At 43.1% G+C, this 18,836-nt stretch overlaps 1 pseudogene; it reads right to left on the reverse strand.

The window, feature by feature from the left end:
• Positions 1-249: 249 nt before the first annotated feature.
• Positions 250-17,496, reverse strand: LOC134807039 (WASH complex subunit 2A-like; annotated as a pseudogene).
• Positions 17,497-18,836: the final 1,340 nt, after the last annotated feature.

Here is an 18,836-nt window from a genome sequence, read left to right on the forward strand (position 1 = left end):
TTTTTTAAGCCGGTCTGAAAAGCGCAATATTCGGGTGGGAGTGACCCGATTTTCCAGTTGCGTCCGTCACCCCTTTCTTTGACTCGGAAAGGGAACTCCCTGACCCCTTGCGCTTCCCAGGTGAGGCAATGCCTCGCCCTGCTTCGGCTCGTGCATGGTGCGCGCACGCACTGGCCTGCGCCCACTGACTGGCACTCCCTAGTGAGATGAACCCGGTACCTCAGATGGAAACGCAGAAATCACCCGTCTTCTGCGTCGCTCACGCTGGGAGCTGTAGACTGGAGCTGTTCCTATTCGGCCATCTTGGCTCCTCCCACGGCTTTAGCTCTTAAATCCCATGAAATCATCCCCTCTTCTTTAGCAGAAACCTCAGCTCACCTCCTCATCACTGCTGAACAACAGGGCAGATGCTTTCTTTTTGGAGAGCTCGGAGGCTTTTGCTTTCTCTTCTCTCTGAGCTTGTAGAGACAATGTCTGCCTCTTAGCAGCTGTACCCCCAAAAAGATTATCCTAGAAAAGCAAATGGCAGAAAGGAAGACAACTTTATAATCAGACAACATAGGATGTCCTCCTATATCAAACTGTTAGGAAGTAAGTCTCCAGTCAGGTATACAAATAACAACTCTGGCGGGGAAAAACCGCAAAATGCTAGTAAATCCCAAACTACAGCCTTTTCTCACTGCACCCATAGAAGGGAAAGAGGTTACCATAGAACTCGAAGGCAGAACAGCTGCAAATAAGCAGGAGAACAACATGCGAATGAGATCACAAAGTACAAGGAGAAACTGAGCCCCATCCAGTCGCCCTGTGGGCAAGTGCCTCTCTGCTCATTTCAGGGGGTTACAGCCTGCAATGGGCACGGTAGCCCCCGCAGCAGCCAGAAACTCACACTGTCGTCTCCATGAATGAGAAACCAGAACAACGGCTCAAAGGAGAGAACTGGGGGTCTGTCTCCACTCCTTTACAGGTCAGAAAGACATACACCTGGGATGGAGGGAAGGCATGACTTGTGTTTCTCATTAGTTTCAAAGAGATTATACAAAGTGGAGAAATAGTTTACTAAATAAAATTGCTGGTGTACTAAGTTTAATGGCATTTGTAAATTCTTCTGTGGTCAAGCACTCCCCAAAAGTTATATTTATTAAGGTGCTTTTATTCAGGTAAGGGGAACAAAAGCATCAGAGGGCCTGAGTCTGAGTTAGGATGGACAAACTCTTAACAGCAGGTGAACAGCCCTGGAATGTGAAGATGGATGAAGGGAGTGTCTTCCTGGATGAAGTCTCCTTTAAGGAGAGTGTGGTAATGTAGGACAGGCCAGGAGAATAATGAGCTGGTGTCCATTGGGGATGCTAATGACAGAGCTCACATTCACTATGCACTTATTATGTGCCGGCACTCTGCAAGAGGTTCAGACCAGTAGTTACAGCTGCCACAATGACCCTACTCACTGTTAAGCCACATGAACTTAAGGAAGGTTAAGTTACTTGCCCCAGGTCCCTGGTTTGCAAGTGGTGGAGCTGGGATATGAACCCAGGGGTCTGATGGCAAAGCCTATGAGCTCACCACCGCCCAGTACTGCATGAGAGTTAAGGTTTGGGTTGTCTTCTCTCTTATTTCTCTTCCCCACTGTGCTCTCTCCAGCCAGGATGGGAAACAAAGGCAATGGTCAGGACATGGCTGCCTTCTCCTTTGTATCTCCACTTGATCCAAAACATTCTTGTAGGTCATTGGGTATACGTTGATCCATCCTCTAGACTAAAGTACAGCTCACCCTGAATGACACAGGTTTGAGCTGCACAGGTCGACTTCTACACAAATGTTTTCTCAGTAATATGCTGAAAAATTTTGGCATTTGCAACAATTTGAAAAATCTTGCAGACAAACCACTTAGCCTAGAAATACCAAAAAAAAATAAGGAAATGCTAGATACGTCAGGAATACAAAAATATATAAATAGATACTATACTATTTATAGGTTAATCAACTGTTTGTGTTACCCATGAGGCTTCTGGTTAACAGTAAGGTATCAGTAGATAAGTTTTTGGGAAGTAAGAAGTTATATATGGATTTTTCACTGCAATGTGGAAGCCAAAACAACCTCCTCACTGTTAAAGGGTCAATTGTATTTCTCAAAGGAAGATTTCTAAAAATAAAACCTGTAGATTTCACTCCATAAGAACTGTGTCAAGAGGCCAGGCATGGTGGCTCATACCTGTAATCCTAGCACTTAGGGAGGCCGAGGCAGGCAGATCAACTGAGATCAGGAATTTGAGACTAGCCTGGCCAACATGGTGAAACCCTGTCTCTACTAACAGTACAAAAATTAGCCGGGAGTGGTGGTGCACGCCTGTAGTCTCACCTACTTGGGAGGTTGAGGTAGAAGAATCTCTTGAACCCGGTTGCAGTGAGCTGAGATTGCACCACTGCACTCCAGACTGGGTGACAGAGAAAGACTCCATCTCAAAAAAAAACAAAAAAACAAAAAGAACTGCGTCAAGAATCTAATGTCTTCTCCATTGCACAGCTAGGAAAATGTAAGGAAGAAGTCACTGAAATAAAAACAGAAATATTTTTGTTATATAAACTTCAGGTAGCCTGACTGCTTCCCTACCACCTTTTGCTAGTATATGAGCCTCTGGGTAGAAAGTTACATCAACAACCATTTTCTCCTAATCTAAATTATCTAGTGTTACAATAACAATGTTTACCTCTTCATCTTCATCATCAAACAGGGAAACTGACGTGGGGAGCTTGCCAGGCAGCAGAGACGCACCTTTTAACTTACTCGCACTTTGAGAAGAAAACAAATCCTGTTGGATTGAAATTAAAGTTGCTGGTTAACAGGAATATCAGTTTTTAAAATATCAGGTCGGTATAAAACACAAGTGACTCAGACATGACAGCTGCCATGTGTCTAGGCTTCTTTCCTGAGAGGGAAGGTGGGTCAGACAGAGTCCTTAAAGGGATAGGCCTCAGGGTCTGTGCAGTGGTGCTAAGGAGGAGGAGAGCTACAGGATCTTGTGGTCTCGCAGAGCCCAGGGGCTTCTGTATTCCCACCTGAATGACAGAAGGCAGGAATAAGTTTTTGAATCAATTTCCTACACCATGCTAAAAAAATAAATATATAAGCATGGCTTCCCATTACTGTCTAAAGAATCAGAAATTAGACAGGGTCAATAAAGAAATAGGAGCTAGATTCCCAAATTAAGGGAGCTACAACTATTTTATTTCGTAACACCCTTCTTTCCTAAGATTATGACTTATTTCTTTTTCTTTTTTCTTTCTTTTTTTTTTTTTGAGATGGAGTCTCGCTCTGTCACCCAGGCTGGAGTGCAATGGCGCCATGTTGGCTCACTGCAAGCTCCGCCTCCCGGGTTCACGCCATTCTCCTGCCTCAGCCTCCCGAGTAGCTGGGACTACAGGCGCCCGCCACCATGCCCGTCTAATTTTTTTGTATTTTTAGTAGAGACCGGGTTTCCCCGTGTTAGCCAGGATGGTCTCGATCTCCTGACCTTGTGATCCGCCCGCCTCTGCCTCCCAAAGTGCTGGGATTACAGACGTGAGCCACCACGCCCGGCCCACTTATTTCTTTTAAATAAATACAAATTAAATTTTTATTTGTAAATGTTTGGTAGTCTACTTAGTTTAACTACAGGTATATGATGTTGCAAACCAGGATGAGACCTGCTAGATTCTGAATAAACTTTCAGCCTGGCACTGTGGCTCATACCTATAATCCCAGCATTTTGGGAGGCTGGGGCAGGTGGATCACCTGAGGTCAGGAGTTCGAGACCAGCCTGGGCAACATGACAAAACCCTGTCTCTACTAAAAATACAAAATTAGCCAGGCGTGGAGGTGGGTGCCTGTAATCCCAGCTACTCAGGAGGCTGAGGCAGGAGAATTGCTTGAACCCAGAAGGCGGAGGTTGCAGTGAGCCGAGATCCCACCATTGCACTGCAGCCTGGGCAAAAAGAGTGAAATTTTGTCTCAAAAAAGTAAAAAATATAAAAATAAAGAAATTTTCAAAACGTTATAAGACATCAGCTTATCCTGCAAAGAAAGACCTACAAATTGAGCTACATGAAGTAGAAACATAAAATGGGACATCTAATCCCTTGGGAAGAGAAACATTAATACACAAGAGCCAAACAATTAAATAGGACAAGAACATATTTTCTAAGACCTCTTCTGACAGTTTTTTTTTTTTAAATCATGGGGTTGATGTCTACTCCTCAAACATAGACCTAATGAGTTCACTAAGTGAGATCTCCTCCACACAGTGTTTTTCCCCTGTGCTCCCTGGAGTCCCATGGGTTTATTTAGATAGAAGAGGCCACAAGGGGAATTCCAGGCATCCTGTGCCCCTCCTGCATGTTACACAATGGCAAGAGAAAGGGTTCTGCTGTTCTAAGAAAATGAAAGTAAACCAAAGCAAAGAACAAAAACAAATGTCAACATCACAGTTTCGGACCCTTAACTAATACTTTTATTGGTACTGCAAAAAAAGACACTTCCATTACCTCAAATATGTTCCCCCAAAATGACTTCACAGGGCAAGCTTCAGCCCCACACTTGAGATATAGAGAAAGGAGTCAGGACGCATTCCTTCGGGTCCAAAGCTTTAACTCTTACTTAGACTGCCTTAGTTTTACTTCTCCTTGCCTCAGAATCTGAACAATATCCAATAAAAACATTCACTCTGTGATGACACACATGGGGCAAAGCCTTTGGTAGGGTTTTCACACAAGTCTGAGAGTTCATTTACACTCCCACCATCAAGAAGGGGAGCCTATGGCCCCTCCCCATGAAACTGGATGGGCCATTGTGACCATCTTGACCAACAAATGAAGCAAAAGGAACACCGTTGACTTCCAAGGCTGGAACACAGAAGGCGACATGGCCTCCACCGGGCTCTCTCTGAGGACTCTCCCCTACAGCCCTGAGCCAGCATGTAAGAGGATCGGCTTCCCTGACTACATGCTGGGAGCCACACAGGGCTAGTGAGAGATGTCCCAGGGGCCCCAGTGCCCAGGTACCAGACATATGAGTGAGCTGACCCTCAGCCCAGCCACCTTCAGACACAAGAGACCCTCAGTGACAACGGCCTAGCTAAGCCCAGTCAACCTCTCGAAGTATGAGATAACAAAACTACTGGTGTTATAAACTACTAGGTTTTGGAGTTACTTGTTTCATAGCAACAAATAACCAGAACACCTCGTAAGTCACTGAAATTGCTCACATTTGGTTTTCTTGTCTAATCAACAATTACTGGATGGCTTACAACATGCCAAGCACTGGTATTAAGGACAGGGTGCTGGGGATACAAACAGGGAATAAAAAGTCCTGTCCTTGTGGCACTTACTTTAGTGGGAAGTAGAGACAATGAATAAGTAAATATACATTGTCCCTGGCAACATGTGCTGTGGTAAACAGTGAAATAGGAAGGAGGACCAGGAGCACAGGGTGGTATGTGCTAGCAGGCTTCCTGCTGTGTGTATTTCATCAGGGAGGCCTCACAGAGAAATTGAAGAGTGAGGAAGCAAGCTGGATTCTGGGAACAGCATTCCTCAGAGTGGCAGGGGCTGGTGCAAAGACCCTGAAGTGCAGGTGTGGGTGACACATGGGATCAATGAGCATAAGACGGTGGAGGCCCCATCATGCTGTTTCTCAGGGGTCAGGGTTGTGACTTGACTGGACTTTGGTTAATTGCCATGTTTTGTACACTTGCCTTCAATGAAATAATAGCCTCAAAGGTATTCTTTACATCAAGGGCAATCACTGTACTTCCAAAGGGTTCCATGTTCATCCTTGCTGTGAGTGCAAAGCCCAACCATGACAGCCTAACCTAGAGCCCACAGTTTCTTGAAATACATGTAAGTTTCTGCCATGTCCACATATTTTTCTGTAAAAGGGGCTTATTATTTGCCATTACATTTCTCACACAGGTCTCCGATCTCCTAAAAGGCCAACTTAAAATTAGATCTAAGATGACCTAGGCCTGAGAGACTCAGGAAAAGCAGTGAAATTCTGAGAGGTGGTTCTAAGGTGCCTGGAGGAACCAAAGCAACCTGTGAACCAGGGTCCCACAGGCTGTTAGTGGTCTCAGTCTCGACAAGACAGATGGCTATGCCAGAACCCATCGCTACAGCGTTAAGCCACGGTCTAGTTAGTGAAAATGTGAATAAAGGAAGTAGCATGGTGACCTCCACTCTGGTGCAAGCTCCTCATCACATCATGAGCCCATGAACAGTTTAAAATCTGAGCATCCTAAAAAGAGAGTATTTTCATCCCAGGAAATGTAAATACAGTCCAACCCAAAGTGAAAAGTATTGTAAACATATTGCTTTCTAAAGCCCCTGTGCTCTCAAGAGATTATTTTTTATTCATTTATTTATTTTGAGATGAAGTCTCGCTCTGTCGCCCAGGCTGGAGTGCAATGGTGTGATCTCGGTTCATTGCAACTTCTGCCTCCCGGGTTCAAGTGAATCTCCTATCTCAGCCTCCTGAGTAACTGGGATTACAGGCTCGCACCACCATACCCGGCTAATTTTTGTCTTTTTAATATAGACAGGGTTTCATCATGTTGGCCAGCCTGGTCTTGAACTCCTGAACTCAGGTGTCCGCCTGCCTTGGCCTACCAAAGTGCTGGGATTACAGGCATGAACCACCGCTCCTGACCTCTAGAGATAATTTTTAAATAACTGGAGTACTTAACAAAAAGTCTTATAACTCTGCTGAGAAAAACCTGATTCAGAAATAGTTTCTATGTCATATCCATAGACTAATACCCACAACTAAGGAAAAGAACACCATACCTCAGAGTCCTCCTGATCCTAAAATAAGCCTTTTTGAGTGTTTGTTTCTGACAAGGGCTTGAGATTTTTGCTGGAAGGTAAGGTAACCTTTGTTGGGGGAAAGAAAAGAAAAAGAAAAATTAAGCATTAACAAATAGGATACCCAGAAAAGAGGGTTTACTCAATCAACCATTTAGAAAATGCACGGAGTCTCTGCCGTGATAGGCAGCAAGCCGAGGGGGCTGTTAGGAGAACAGCAAGACAAACAGAGGACACATCTGGTGTATCAGGGAGCAGGACACACTGCCTGGGTCAATGGGTGCACAGATGGGACATATGCAATGAGAGACAGCATGGAAAGACAGGCTGCCTGACAGGCCTACCAGGTTCTGAATGCTGGGCCTTAGGGGGTCGGCAGGAGAAAGTCAGGGTTTCACAGCCAGGACATGACACGATGAGACAAACTGTAGAAGGAGGAGGGACCAGCTGTACAGGACAGCAGTGAAAGGTCAAGCAGTCAAAAGGGCTTAAAAACTGCTGGGGACACACACACTGGCCAAATGCAGGTCAATCTGAGCATCAAAAACTATGATGGTCTGGCCAACATGGTCAAACTCAGTCTCTACAAAAAAATACAAAAATTAGCTAGGCATGGTGGCACGCACATATAGTCCCAGCCACTTGGTAGGCTGAGGCTGCAGAATCGCTTGAGCCCAGGAGGTTGAGGCTGCAGTGAGCTGTGATTGCACCACTATACTCCAGCCTGGGCAATAGAGCAAGACCCTGTCTCCGAAAAAAAGGAAGAAGAGGAATGATGGTAATGGATTATCATCTACACTGAAGAATGAATTCATGATCCCAAAGCAACACTAAAAATTAGGGAAGCAGAGGAAGAGGAAACTCTTTATTCAGAAGACACCAACTAATAAGAAATATAGAATTTAAAAAATAGTGGTTTATGACCACTAACAGGTTAACTTATTCAGGAAAAGATCATCAGTGGATTTTCAAAACACTGAGTAAAAGGCTGGGAGAGAACAGGTATTCACACTGTGTTCAACTATCACTTTAGAGATCAACTTAGCAATGGCAAAAGAGAACAGGGTACCTTTCCAATGAAGCAGTGTGGTGGGCACCCTAACAACCAAGTGACAAACGTGTCTGAATGAGGCAGACAGTGGACCTGATGTGTCTTGGGAGGTGATCCAACTGGAAGTGCACAACCCTGTCTGCTTGTATTCTTGCCAAAACTGCTCACCCTGAATCAATTCATAGGAAAATAATCAAGCAATTCATGCGACACATTCTACAAGACAAGTGGCTGGACGTTAAAAAAAAAAAAAAAAAAAAAAGATGTGGGAGGCGTTGCACTTGATTAAGGAGACCAAAGAGACAGGACAACCAAATGCAATGCAGACACACTGCCTGAATCCTGGGTTTCTTAAAACAAAACAAAAAAAATCAAAATACACAAAAATACTATAAAGCAGGGGTCCCCAACCCTGGGCTGCAGACCAGTCCATGGCCTGTTAGGAGCCAGGCCGCACAGCAGGAGGTGAGGTGAGCAGCAAGCATTACTGCCTGAGCTCCTCCTCCTGTCAGATCAGTGGCAGCATCAGATTCTCATAGGAGGGCAAACCCTATTGTGAACTGTACATGCGAGGGATCTAGGTTGCAAGTTGCACTGTCCTAATGTCCCCAATGCCAAAAAGGTTGGGGACCACTGCTATAAATGGCATTTTGGGGACAAGAGAGGAAATTACAATATAAACTGTATGTGAGATAATTTTAAATCTGTATTCTATTTGTTGGGGTGATTTTACAAAGACATTCTGGGACAACTGGAGCAATTCTAATACAGACTAGATATTAGATTCTACTATAGAATTACTGTTAGTCTCACAGCTGTTGATAATGGCATTGTGCTTATATGGAAGTCTTTTCAAGAGAGGCTTAATGAAATATTTAGGGGTAGAATGTCACAATGACTACATGGAAACAGTTCCATGCAGCAAACAGTTCAAACAACTTACATGCAAATAGTTCAGGAAAAAAATAGATATGTAACAAGGTTTACATCCATAAAGTGTTTGCCAAAACCCTAAGAACTGATCAATCTGGGTGGCAGTTATTTGGATGTTCACTGCAATGTTCTTTCCACTTTCTGTTTGAAGTTCTTCAATATGAACGTGAAAGGGAACAGTACTTCCCTCTGGGTTCCGGATGAATTATTAAAATGCTGCAGATCAATGCTCCTGCGTTAAGTCTTCCCTCCTGCTCACCTTTTTTTCTGCTCTTGCTTTATTTTCATCTGTCTGACTCACAGTGGCTTCTGGCGATGCTACGGCTTTTTCTTTGAACAGATCTCCTTCTTCGTCACCAAAGATATCAGCAGTGGATTGGACTTTGCCTTTAAATACCAAGGCATAAAATTACAATAAGGCCAGAAATCCTACCACAAAAAATCCTACCACAAAATTCATAGAATAAAAAATCCTTCCCTCCCGAAGATTAATATGAAAGTTACGTTGTTTCTTGGTTACTTATAAAGAAATAGTAAGTGGAACTATACTCTTCCCTTCAAATTTTTCAAAGAGTGTATTAACAGCTCAGTTGAAAGACAGAACAAATAGTTTAACCATGCAGCTGACATGCTTATCCAAGCAGCGGTCTCCTGCTGTGGTTAGAGAAGCTTGGACTAACCTAAGAGGTGAAGAGACATCTAGAGGAAGAAAGATCACTTAAGAGGAACACCAAGTCAATCATCTAAGGAATCTGAGAAATGAAGTCTGGGCTCCTGCTTTAAAAAAATCAAACTGGGCTGGGCACAGTGGCTCACACCTGTAATCCCAGCACTTTGGGAGGCCAAGGCGGGTGGATCACGTGAGGTCAGGAGTTTGAGACCACACTGGCCAACGTGGTGAAACCCCATCTCTACTAAAAATGCAAAAATTAGCTGGGTGTGGTGGCAGGCGCCTGTAATCCCAGCTACTCGCGAGGCTGAGGTAGGAGAATTGGTTGAACCCAGGAGACAGAGGTTGCAGTGAGCCGAGATCCGCCACTGCACTCCACCCTGGGTGACAGAGCAAGACTCCATCTCAAAAAAAAAAAAAAAAAAAAAAAAAATCAAACTGTACAAAAGCAGATAAAAGCAAATAATGAAATTCCCTCATAATTCCACCTACCTACTTGAACAACATGGACATTGGAAACAGTTCAGCATACATGCTTCCAATTCCCCCAAAGGATGTACTAGTGAATTAACACTAGTTATTTACAAATAAGGCTATAAATAAGAAGGTAATTTGAACAATGTGTCTTACCATTTGTATTTTCCACTTAATGTACCTATAAAACCTTCCCAAGTCAACAAGCGTAGACCCCACTCATTTTAACAGTCGCACAATATTCCACTGAATAGAAGGGCCATAGCTTACTCTACTGATGAATATTTTCACCACAGTAAGCCTGCTGTACCGAATGGGGCATGTGTTGCTGAAATGAGGTCACTGACTCATGAATGTCTGAAGAGACTAGGAGTTGTCAAAGAAAGCAGCATCAATTTACTAGTGATTCTAAATCAGTTATCAAAGATATCCACTAAGTGAGAGCCCTGTGGAGCTATAAAAAACACTACTACCTTCATTCACTGTCATCTTCACCGAGACCTGCACGCATTCTGCATCCGTTTGCACTCTTTCTAGATTAACTAGGCTATATTTTTCCCTCGCACTTCGGCTTCCATCCTTGCTTTCTACACCTAACACTGGAAAAGGGCAGTAAGTCCAGACAGTCTGCTTCTAAATGAATTCTGATTCCATCTATTCCTATATCATCCTTTTTTATTTTTTCAAGTTGCTGAAAATCATGTGCAACTTAGGGATCTAGGGATCTACCTTTCTTTTCTGGAAGAGCAGTCAATGGATCTAAATCTTGCTATTCCAAGTGTGATCTACAGACCATGAAGCTTGCTGGAAATGTAAATTCTCAGGCCCCACCCTGGACCTACTGAATCGGAATCTTCATTTTGACAAAAGCCTCTGGGAGATTCATCTGCGCATTTAAAAACGAATGATTTACAGGAATGACTTCAGGAACACAGGACTTACATTTAAGAGGAAAAAGAAAGGAGAACGCCAAAAAGAAAGGAGTGGCCAAGCGGATGAAAACCCCATCATGTGAAGAAAGACCAAGGCCACCTGAGCTTTTTGGCAGAGAGAAGAGAAGCTGGGAACTAAACGGCCGGCACACAAAATGCTGCTCATGTAATTGACTAAGGTCAGCTGGAAGAAAGTGTGATTAAAACTTTATAATACGAAAGGTCAGAACTGCGAATTAAGCAAAAATTATAGGGATAAAGACTTGAGCCCTCTATAAGGAAAATAATCATAGTAATTAGCTTACAGAGCAGAAAAGATTGGGTCATAAAACAGACCTCCCAGGCACCACACCTATGTAAGTACAGACACAACAGCTCAATGACAGGAATGCTGGAGAAGGGATTCTGGTACTATAAGAGATACAGAACTAGGTGAGCTTATCTTCCATTTAGGCAACATTCTTTTTCTGGCTGAAGTCCTAGACACAGAGGCAGGAACACATACCTGTTTTGGAAGGCTTGCTGTGGGGTGTCGAGAAAAAGTCGTCATCATCATCACCATCATCATCATCAAAGAGGCCAGTGGGAGGGGAACGTAGGGGCTTTTCCTTGGAGTGGGCTGCTCAGGCTTCTGTGGCTCCTTCAGTGATGGAACGGAGGCAGCACATCCGTGTCTCCTGTGAGTGAAGGGACAAGACAGACACAGCTGTGAGCCAGTGTGGGCCTGCTGAATTTACAGAAAAAAATTATCACCCACCAAAAACTTTTCATTTCAGTTAATCCACAAAATGCATTAACAGGGCCCAATAGCCTCCATCCATTACTGCTACAGAACATCTCACAATGGAGAATCACCAGGTCACTCAAACACAAAAAAGTCCAAGGCCACTGAGCTCTAGGAGAATAAGAGCTAATATCAGTAAATGAGCTCTTTCTATAAGCTGCTCAAAGCCCTTTGAAGCTCCCAGGTACTTCACCATCTCCAGCCAGGCTTTAGAAGACGATAATTTTGAAATGGAAAAAACAGTATTTGTGTAGTTTTTAGAAAACAAACCTAAGTTATGTTACCTAAAAATACAGAAACAGCTCCTGCTAGGATTTTCTTTCCAGGTTTGGATGATGAAGACTCTAGAATGAGAAAGCAAGGGGTAACCATTTTTACAAGGGAAATAACTTTCCTTGCTATTTTGTTCCTGAAATATGTGCAATGTAACATACAGCTAGTACCAGACCTTTTGAAACTACTTTTTCCTGAACAAGCCATTTTAAAATGTTTTAGTATTTTCTTCTCTACTGACATCAGGACTTTTTTGGGGGGATTGATACAATCCCAGCTGTGACTCCAATGGAAGAGCATGCTGACTCTCATCAAGCCACAGCAGTGGGTCAGCTGGGGGACACCAAGGGAGGAGGTGAGCACAGCTGGCAGAGGCAGGGACAGCATGACTGGGGCTCCCCCAAACAGTTCCACCTCTACCCATTCCAGTTGGATGAGAATGAACGAGTGAAAAAGAACTGCAAAAACATGTGAGTCATCAGTAAAAAAATAAAGACATAAGAGCAAAGGGGGAAACCAAGCAAGTCACTGATGCCAAAACATGGACAGCAGAAAGCAGAGGAGAGCCAGGCTAGCAGCCCGCACAGCACGCACAAGGAGTGGCCTCCAAGGCCCAGCTCTGATGCCTGTGCCCAGGAGACTCGGCACTTAGAATCACTAATTCCCAAGTCCCAAGAACTACCACAAACCTATGGAGTAACATTTGTAGGTTAAAAAACATATTTATATTTGTGTTTTTTAAAAACTGCACCAATGGAACAGGTGCAGTGGCTCATGCCTGTATTCCTAGCATTTTGCCAGGCCTAGGCGGGTGATCACTTGAGGATAGGAGTTTAAGACCAGCCTGTCCAACCATCCAACATGGTGAAACCCCGTCTCTACTAAAAATACAAAAACAAAAACAAAAACAAAACCTGCACAGATGATTTTAATGCACACTGGGTTGGGGAATTACTGGTCTCCAACTTATATACAGAATGTTAAAAATGTTTCTTTAAATTAAACTTCATTCAATGAAAACCATCCTCAACATTGCTCTAGGGTACTTTTCTTATCTGACTTTTTATGAGTTCTCTCCTAACAAAGAGGCAAGACTGTGGTATAGGTTTACAGGTGGTACTGTGTTTTCCAAGACATGAATTAGTGAAGATGAATTACTTTCATCTGGACCACAGTAAAAACAACAGCTTCCTGCTTAACACAGAAACAAGGCTTGGGAACAACCTCAGGGTTCCATCTCCTAGTGAGGAAGACAGTTTTGGAACTCTGCACACCGAGACGCAGCTGCCCAGCCCCAGCTCACCCTCCTTAACAGAGGCTCCAGCTTGCCGATCCTGGGGGGCTTCCGTGAAGAGGTCACTCTGGTTGAAATAAGGTATATGACAAAGAATTCAAAAAACCAGGAGAAAGCATAGCTGCATTTGAGGATTCCTAAGGAAAAATAACCTACAAGATTTAAAGCTACATATTTACTACTCTGCCAGAAAATCAGTTGCAAAGTGATAACTATGGCAAAATCAGACTCTAAAATAATTTAGGCCTGTCCAGGAATTAAAAACAAACATGGAAGACAACAGATAAGGCAAGAAACAATCACCTAGTAAATTATTCACATTAACACGTGCACATCTTCGCCTCACCTAACAAAGCATAGAAGGATACGGCATTTCTCACTCTGTGATTCTTAGTTCAAAATGTCCCAAAATATGAAAATAGAAGCAACTTCCAACTGAGAAACTGTTTTTCCCCACTCAACAAGCAAAGCCTATTTCTTCCCTGTGGACCCCTGACACAGCTAGCTGCAGGGAGTGTTGCTGAGTGCCATGGACTCACCTCCTCGTCCTCATAATCAAAGAGCCCCTTGCCCCCACTGAACAGGCTGCCTCCAGAGCCAAATGGTGAGAAGTCCTCGTCGGTCAGCTTGGGGGGTGCGAATAAGTTATCCTCTTCATCTAGCAAACAGAAAGCAATGTTTTGCAGGGAGTATTAAAGATGGGTCCAGAACTCAAATTCCTGGGTTGGCATCTGCAATGTCTCCAAACTGGCATGGAGTTTATCTGACCCTCTTTATCAAAGTGTGAGGCAGTCTGACGAATTTCACACTAACCCCCTGGCACAGTCCACTGACACCCTCAAAAGACTCTCTGGGCCTCCACTCTCAAGTCTGTCCACGTCTGCGGCAGACAGCATTCATTCTCTAGGCTAGCACCCTGGATCTAGATTTACTCTGAAGAAAGCATTCGGGTCAGATGCCACATTCAAGACCCATTCCCCAACCAATCTGGGGGAAGGAAGGGCAGAATAAACAAAGGGATCTGCAGACTGACACAGGGACAAGTGGAATGTAATGGACATGGCTGTTTAATAGGAAAAGGCCTGGTGTATCCTTTGTTGAAAACAAATGCTAGAGATCCCTAAGTTTCTATATTTCTAAAGAATTCTAGAAAGACAAGAAATGATTGCTGTAAAATCTAATAAATCAAATCTCTACAGGAATTTTTACTCCACACCCACATATCCTCCCAGCACCCCAAAACATGCCTTCCAAGGCTTTTGTTTGTTTTTGAGATGGAGTCTTGCACTGTCACCCATGCTGGAGTGCAGTGGCGCGATCAAGGCTCACTGCAACCTCTGCCTCCCAGGTTCAAGCGATTCTCCTGCCTCAGCCTCCCAAGTAGCTGGTACTACAGGCACCCGCCACCATGCCAAGCTAATTTTTTGTATTTTAGTAGAAATGGGGTTTCACTATGTTGGCCAGGCTGGTCTTAAACTGCTGAGCTTATGATCCGCCCACCTCAGCCTCCCAAAGCGCTGGGATTACAGGCGTGAGCCACCGCGCCCAGCCCAGAGGCTTTAGAAAAGTAAATGGAGACAGACCCATTTGTCAGAAGGAAAACAGCATGTAAAGCAGTACTTCATGAATTATGTAAGCAACATCCCCGAGTCAAAGGCTCCTAAAATAACAGAATTGAGGGAAAAGGCCCACCGTCTGAAGGAGTTCTCCTTTCCTCCTTCTCTTTGAGTGTCTTCCGAGGTTTTGCTTCTCCTGAGGGTAAGGCTTGAAGAACAGTTCACAGTTTTAATAGTACTAAGTCCTCCCTCAGTATACACATCCTGGTTCTTTCCACGTCTGTCATCCTCATAACTCACAGCTAAGAGCAAGACATCTGCCTTTCATCTCAGCTACACTGAACCCCCTGCCCTGCCCACAGTGGGCACTCAAGAGTCTCTTTGTAAGGCAGAAGGCTTCTGCTTTCGTACCAGGCTCATGTGCATAACAGGATTGTATTTGTTGAAAGAATTATTGTGTTATCTTTCTACCCTGTTATAACTAGAATATGCTATATAGCACATTCTTACGTGTTCAAAATATAGGAGTAAATATTCAGCCAGGAATTCTTAAGCTGTTGCCCATGGTTCTCTGGAGTTTCCATTAATCTCCTGAAATTCTATGTAAAGGGTTATCTACATGTGTACATGTACGTTTTTCTTGTGATTCCACAGTGTTCAGTTATCTAAAGGAGCCCATTAACCAAAAAAGGAATAAGCGCTACAATTTAAGCCTCTTCTGCTGTAGTAATTACTAATAAAAAGGGAAATCCACCTTTGGTGAAGCCAGCAGAGGGCTCTGCACTACCCCTCCCCTACTCCCCGTCAACGAGGCTGGGGCTCACTTGTCGGCTCCTCGTCCACTCAGCCCACGGCATCCCCCTTGATGCGGGCAGCCAGCTCACTGCAAACGAAGTAGGTCTGCTTTTCTAAAGCAGGAGAAATCAAAAGAATCTCTTTTTTGTAACAAACTAGTACACTTCACTTTGGACACCTAACAACATTATGTATACAAGAGCAAAGAAATTGAACTGAGGAGAAAACTGAGTTTAATTAAATGAACTTAAACATATGTACCCTATACAGCTCACCCAAGGAATAGGACTCATAAAATGTTCCTTCAAAGGGAGATGCTCTTTATTTCCTTATTTTTTTTAATACTTGACTTTAATACTTAAAAATCTGAATAAGAAAATAAGAAAAAGGTCATGGGCAGAGAGACAGGAGCACTACGGTCTTCAAACTCTGGAACCAGACATATTCTGAATGATCTGACTCATAAAATCATAACATCTGGACAAGCAAGTGGTACTTGTGAGGCAATTTGAGATGCTTGCCATTATTTTCCAAAGTGTAAATGAAATGACAAATATGCAAAAATGAGAGATGTACAAAGTAAGTCACAACAAAAAATAAAAAAAGTCATTGGTTCTAAAACCCTGCCAAGTGATAGCAACTACAGCCTTCCTTACAGGTCTAGTATTTTCTTCAATGTCCTCAATATCTTCCTCCTCCTTCTCAGAGTCAGCAAAAAGGTCACAGCCATCATCATCCTCTTCCTCATCACTCACTTGTGTGATGTGCTAAGACTATAAAATAGCAAATTAGAACTACTAGTTATTAAGCTAAAGAAGAGATACTGCCACTTAGCCTTTAGGCTCCTCCTTCAAAATCGTAACAGCTGTTTAAAATAATAATCATAATCACGATGCAGTAAGTTATAAAGCAAAAGATGTGCTGGAACAAATAATACACAAGATTTACTTCAAATCTAAATAAAAATGCATTCTTTAATAAGAATGTAACCACAAGAATATAAAAAGCAAAATATTGAAATATCAAAATTGTCTGTTACTAGAGAAATATCTTTATTTATTTATTTACTTTTTTTATTTTTGAGGAATTTTGTTCTTGTTGCCCAGGCTGCAGTGCAATGGGGTGATCTTGCCTCACTGTAACCTCCGCCTTCTGGGTTCTAGCAATTCTTCTGCCTCAGCCTCCCGAGTAGCTGGGATTACAGGCACCTGCCATCATGCCTGGCTAATTTTTATATTTGGTAGAGACTGGATTTCACCATGTTGGCCAGGCTGGTCTCAAACTCTTTACCTCAGGTGATCAACCTGCCTTGGCTTCCCAAAGTGCTGGGATTATAGGCATGAGCCACCACGCCTGGCCTATTACTAGAGAAATATAAACAAAATCAGTATAGTCTTACCTTAGTAAGAATACTGAGTAATAGTTAAAAGGTAAAAGCTCTAACAATTAGAGAGCCATCCAAGGTAGGTCAAGCAAAAAAGTGCCAATAACAAATCCAGCACGATACCGCGCCCCCTCTACATACAAGCATTTCTATGGAAACAGATATATTTATAAAAGCAAAGAAAAAGATGTGGAAAGACATGCTCCCAGAGCATGATCCCTGTTACCTCTGAAGAGTATGCAGAGAAGGAAAGTACTGGAAGGCTCAAACTTAGCCTCATCTGTTAAGTTCTAATTTTTCCAAAGGCACACAGTAGTATGTATAACTAAAAAGAAATTTTGTTCAATGTTTGAATCAATGAGCTGTGCCAGGCATGTTACTAAAAGCACTTTATTATCTAATTTAATCCTTACAACTTTGGGGTTAGCTGCAGCACACAAAACCAACCTGTTGCATAAGCTAGTGCTTTTACTCACTATACTGTACTGTTTTGAAAAACAGTTTGTGGCCAGGCATTGTGGCTCACGCCTGTAATCGGAGAACTTTGGGAGGGTGAGGCAGGTGGATCACCTGAAGTCCGGAGTTTAAGATCAGCCTGGCCAATATGGCAAAACCTTGTCTCCACTAAAAATACAAAAATTAGCTGGGCATGGTGGCACACGCCTGTAATCCTAGCTACTTGGGAAGCTGAGGCACGAGAGTCACTTGAACCCAGGAGGTGGAGGTTGCAGTGAGCCAAGATTGTGCCACTGCACTCCAGCCTGGGCGTCAGAGTAAGACTCTGTCTCCAAACAAACAAATAAATAAATAAATAGGCTACTCTATTCAGGAGAAGTTCAGATTTTGGAGTCACAATGTTTCAGTGATAAATTCCAGGGTGTGGGACGTAGATTAAGGGTGTTAAGTACGTGGCCACTGAAGTTGCCCATGATGGTGTTAGATAAAATGCAAGTTTGGTAATTGGCTCGCCTCAATTTTACCAACCAAGTTCCAAGTTCTAAAGTGTGTATGTGTGTGTGTGCGTGCGCGCATGCATGCATGTGTGTGTTTTAATGAATGTGGGGGAATTGGAAGAGGTTGGTAGATGGTGACTTAAAAATGAAGTCCCCTTAAGACTCTAAGACTGTTTTTGCAGACAGCAGTCTTAGTCTGCTTCCAGGCTGGAGTGGAGTGGTGCAATCTCGGCTGACTGCAACCTTGGTCTCAGGGGCTCAAGCGATCATTCCACCTCATTCTCCTGAGTAGCTCGAACTACAGATCTATGCTGCCATGTCCAGCTAATTTTTTTTTTTTTTTTGTAGATATGGGGTTTCACCATGTTTCCCAGGCTGGTCTCGAACCGCCTTGGTCTCCCACAGTGCTGGGATTACAGGTGTGAGCCACCACGCCAGCCCAGCCTTAGTGTTAACACTGTTATAGGTTACTGTAACATATTGGCTCACAGTGTGTGTTCTCGGGTCTGCCTCTTTCCTGGTTACCTAATCGTAAGTAAGTTACTTCTCCTTTCTGTACCTCAGTTTCCTCAACTATAATTTGGAAATAATATTCCCTCCCTCATAGTCATTGTGTGAATTAAATGAACAATGTATAAAGTGGTAAATACTGAACACTTGATAAATGTTAGCTATTATTAAAGGAGAGACTGATATTTAAATGATTACAATACAATGTAATACCTTAGGATAAATACATCAAAAACAACTTTTCTCCGTCCTTATTTTACAGCTTTATCACTGATTTCCCTCTAAAAAGAGACCCAAATAAATGTGGAGCGACTCATTATAGAGTAAGGAATCACAAAGTACCATAGTCACGTAACAAAAGCCAAAAACAAAAAAAAAAGCAATTGTTTTACC

This window comes from Pan troglodytes, chromosome 8 (assembly GCF_028858775.2).
Source record: "Pan troglodytes isolate AG18354 chromosome 8, NHGRI_mPanTro3-v2.0_pri, whole genome shotgun sequence".
Lineage (NCBI taxonomy): Eukaryota > Metazoa > Chordata > Mammalia > Primates > Hominidae > Pan > Pan troglodytes.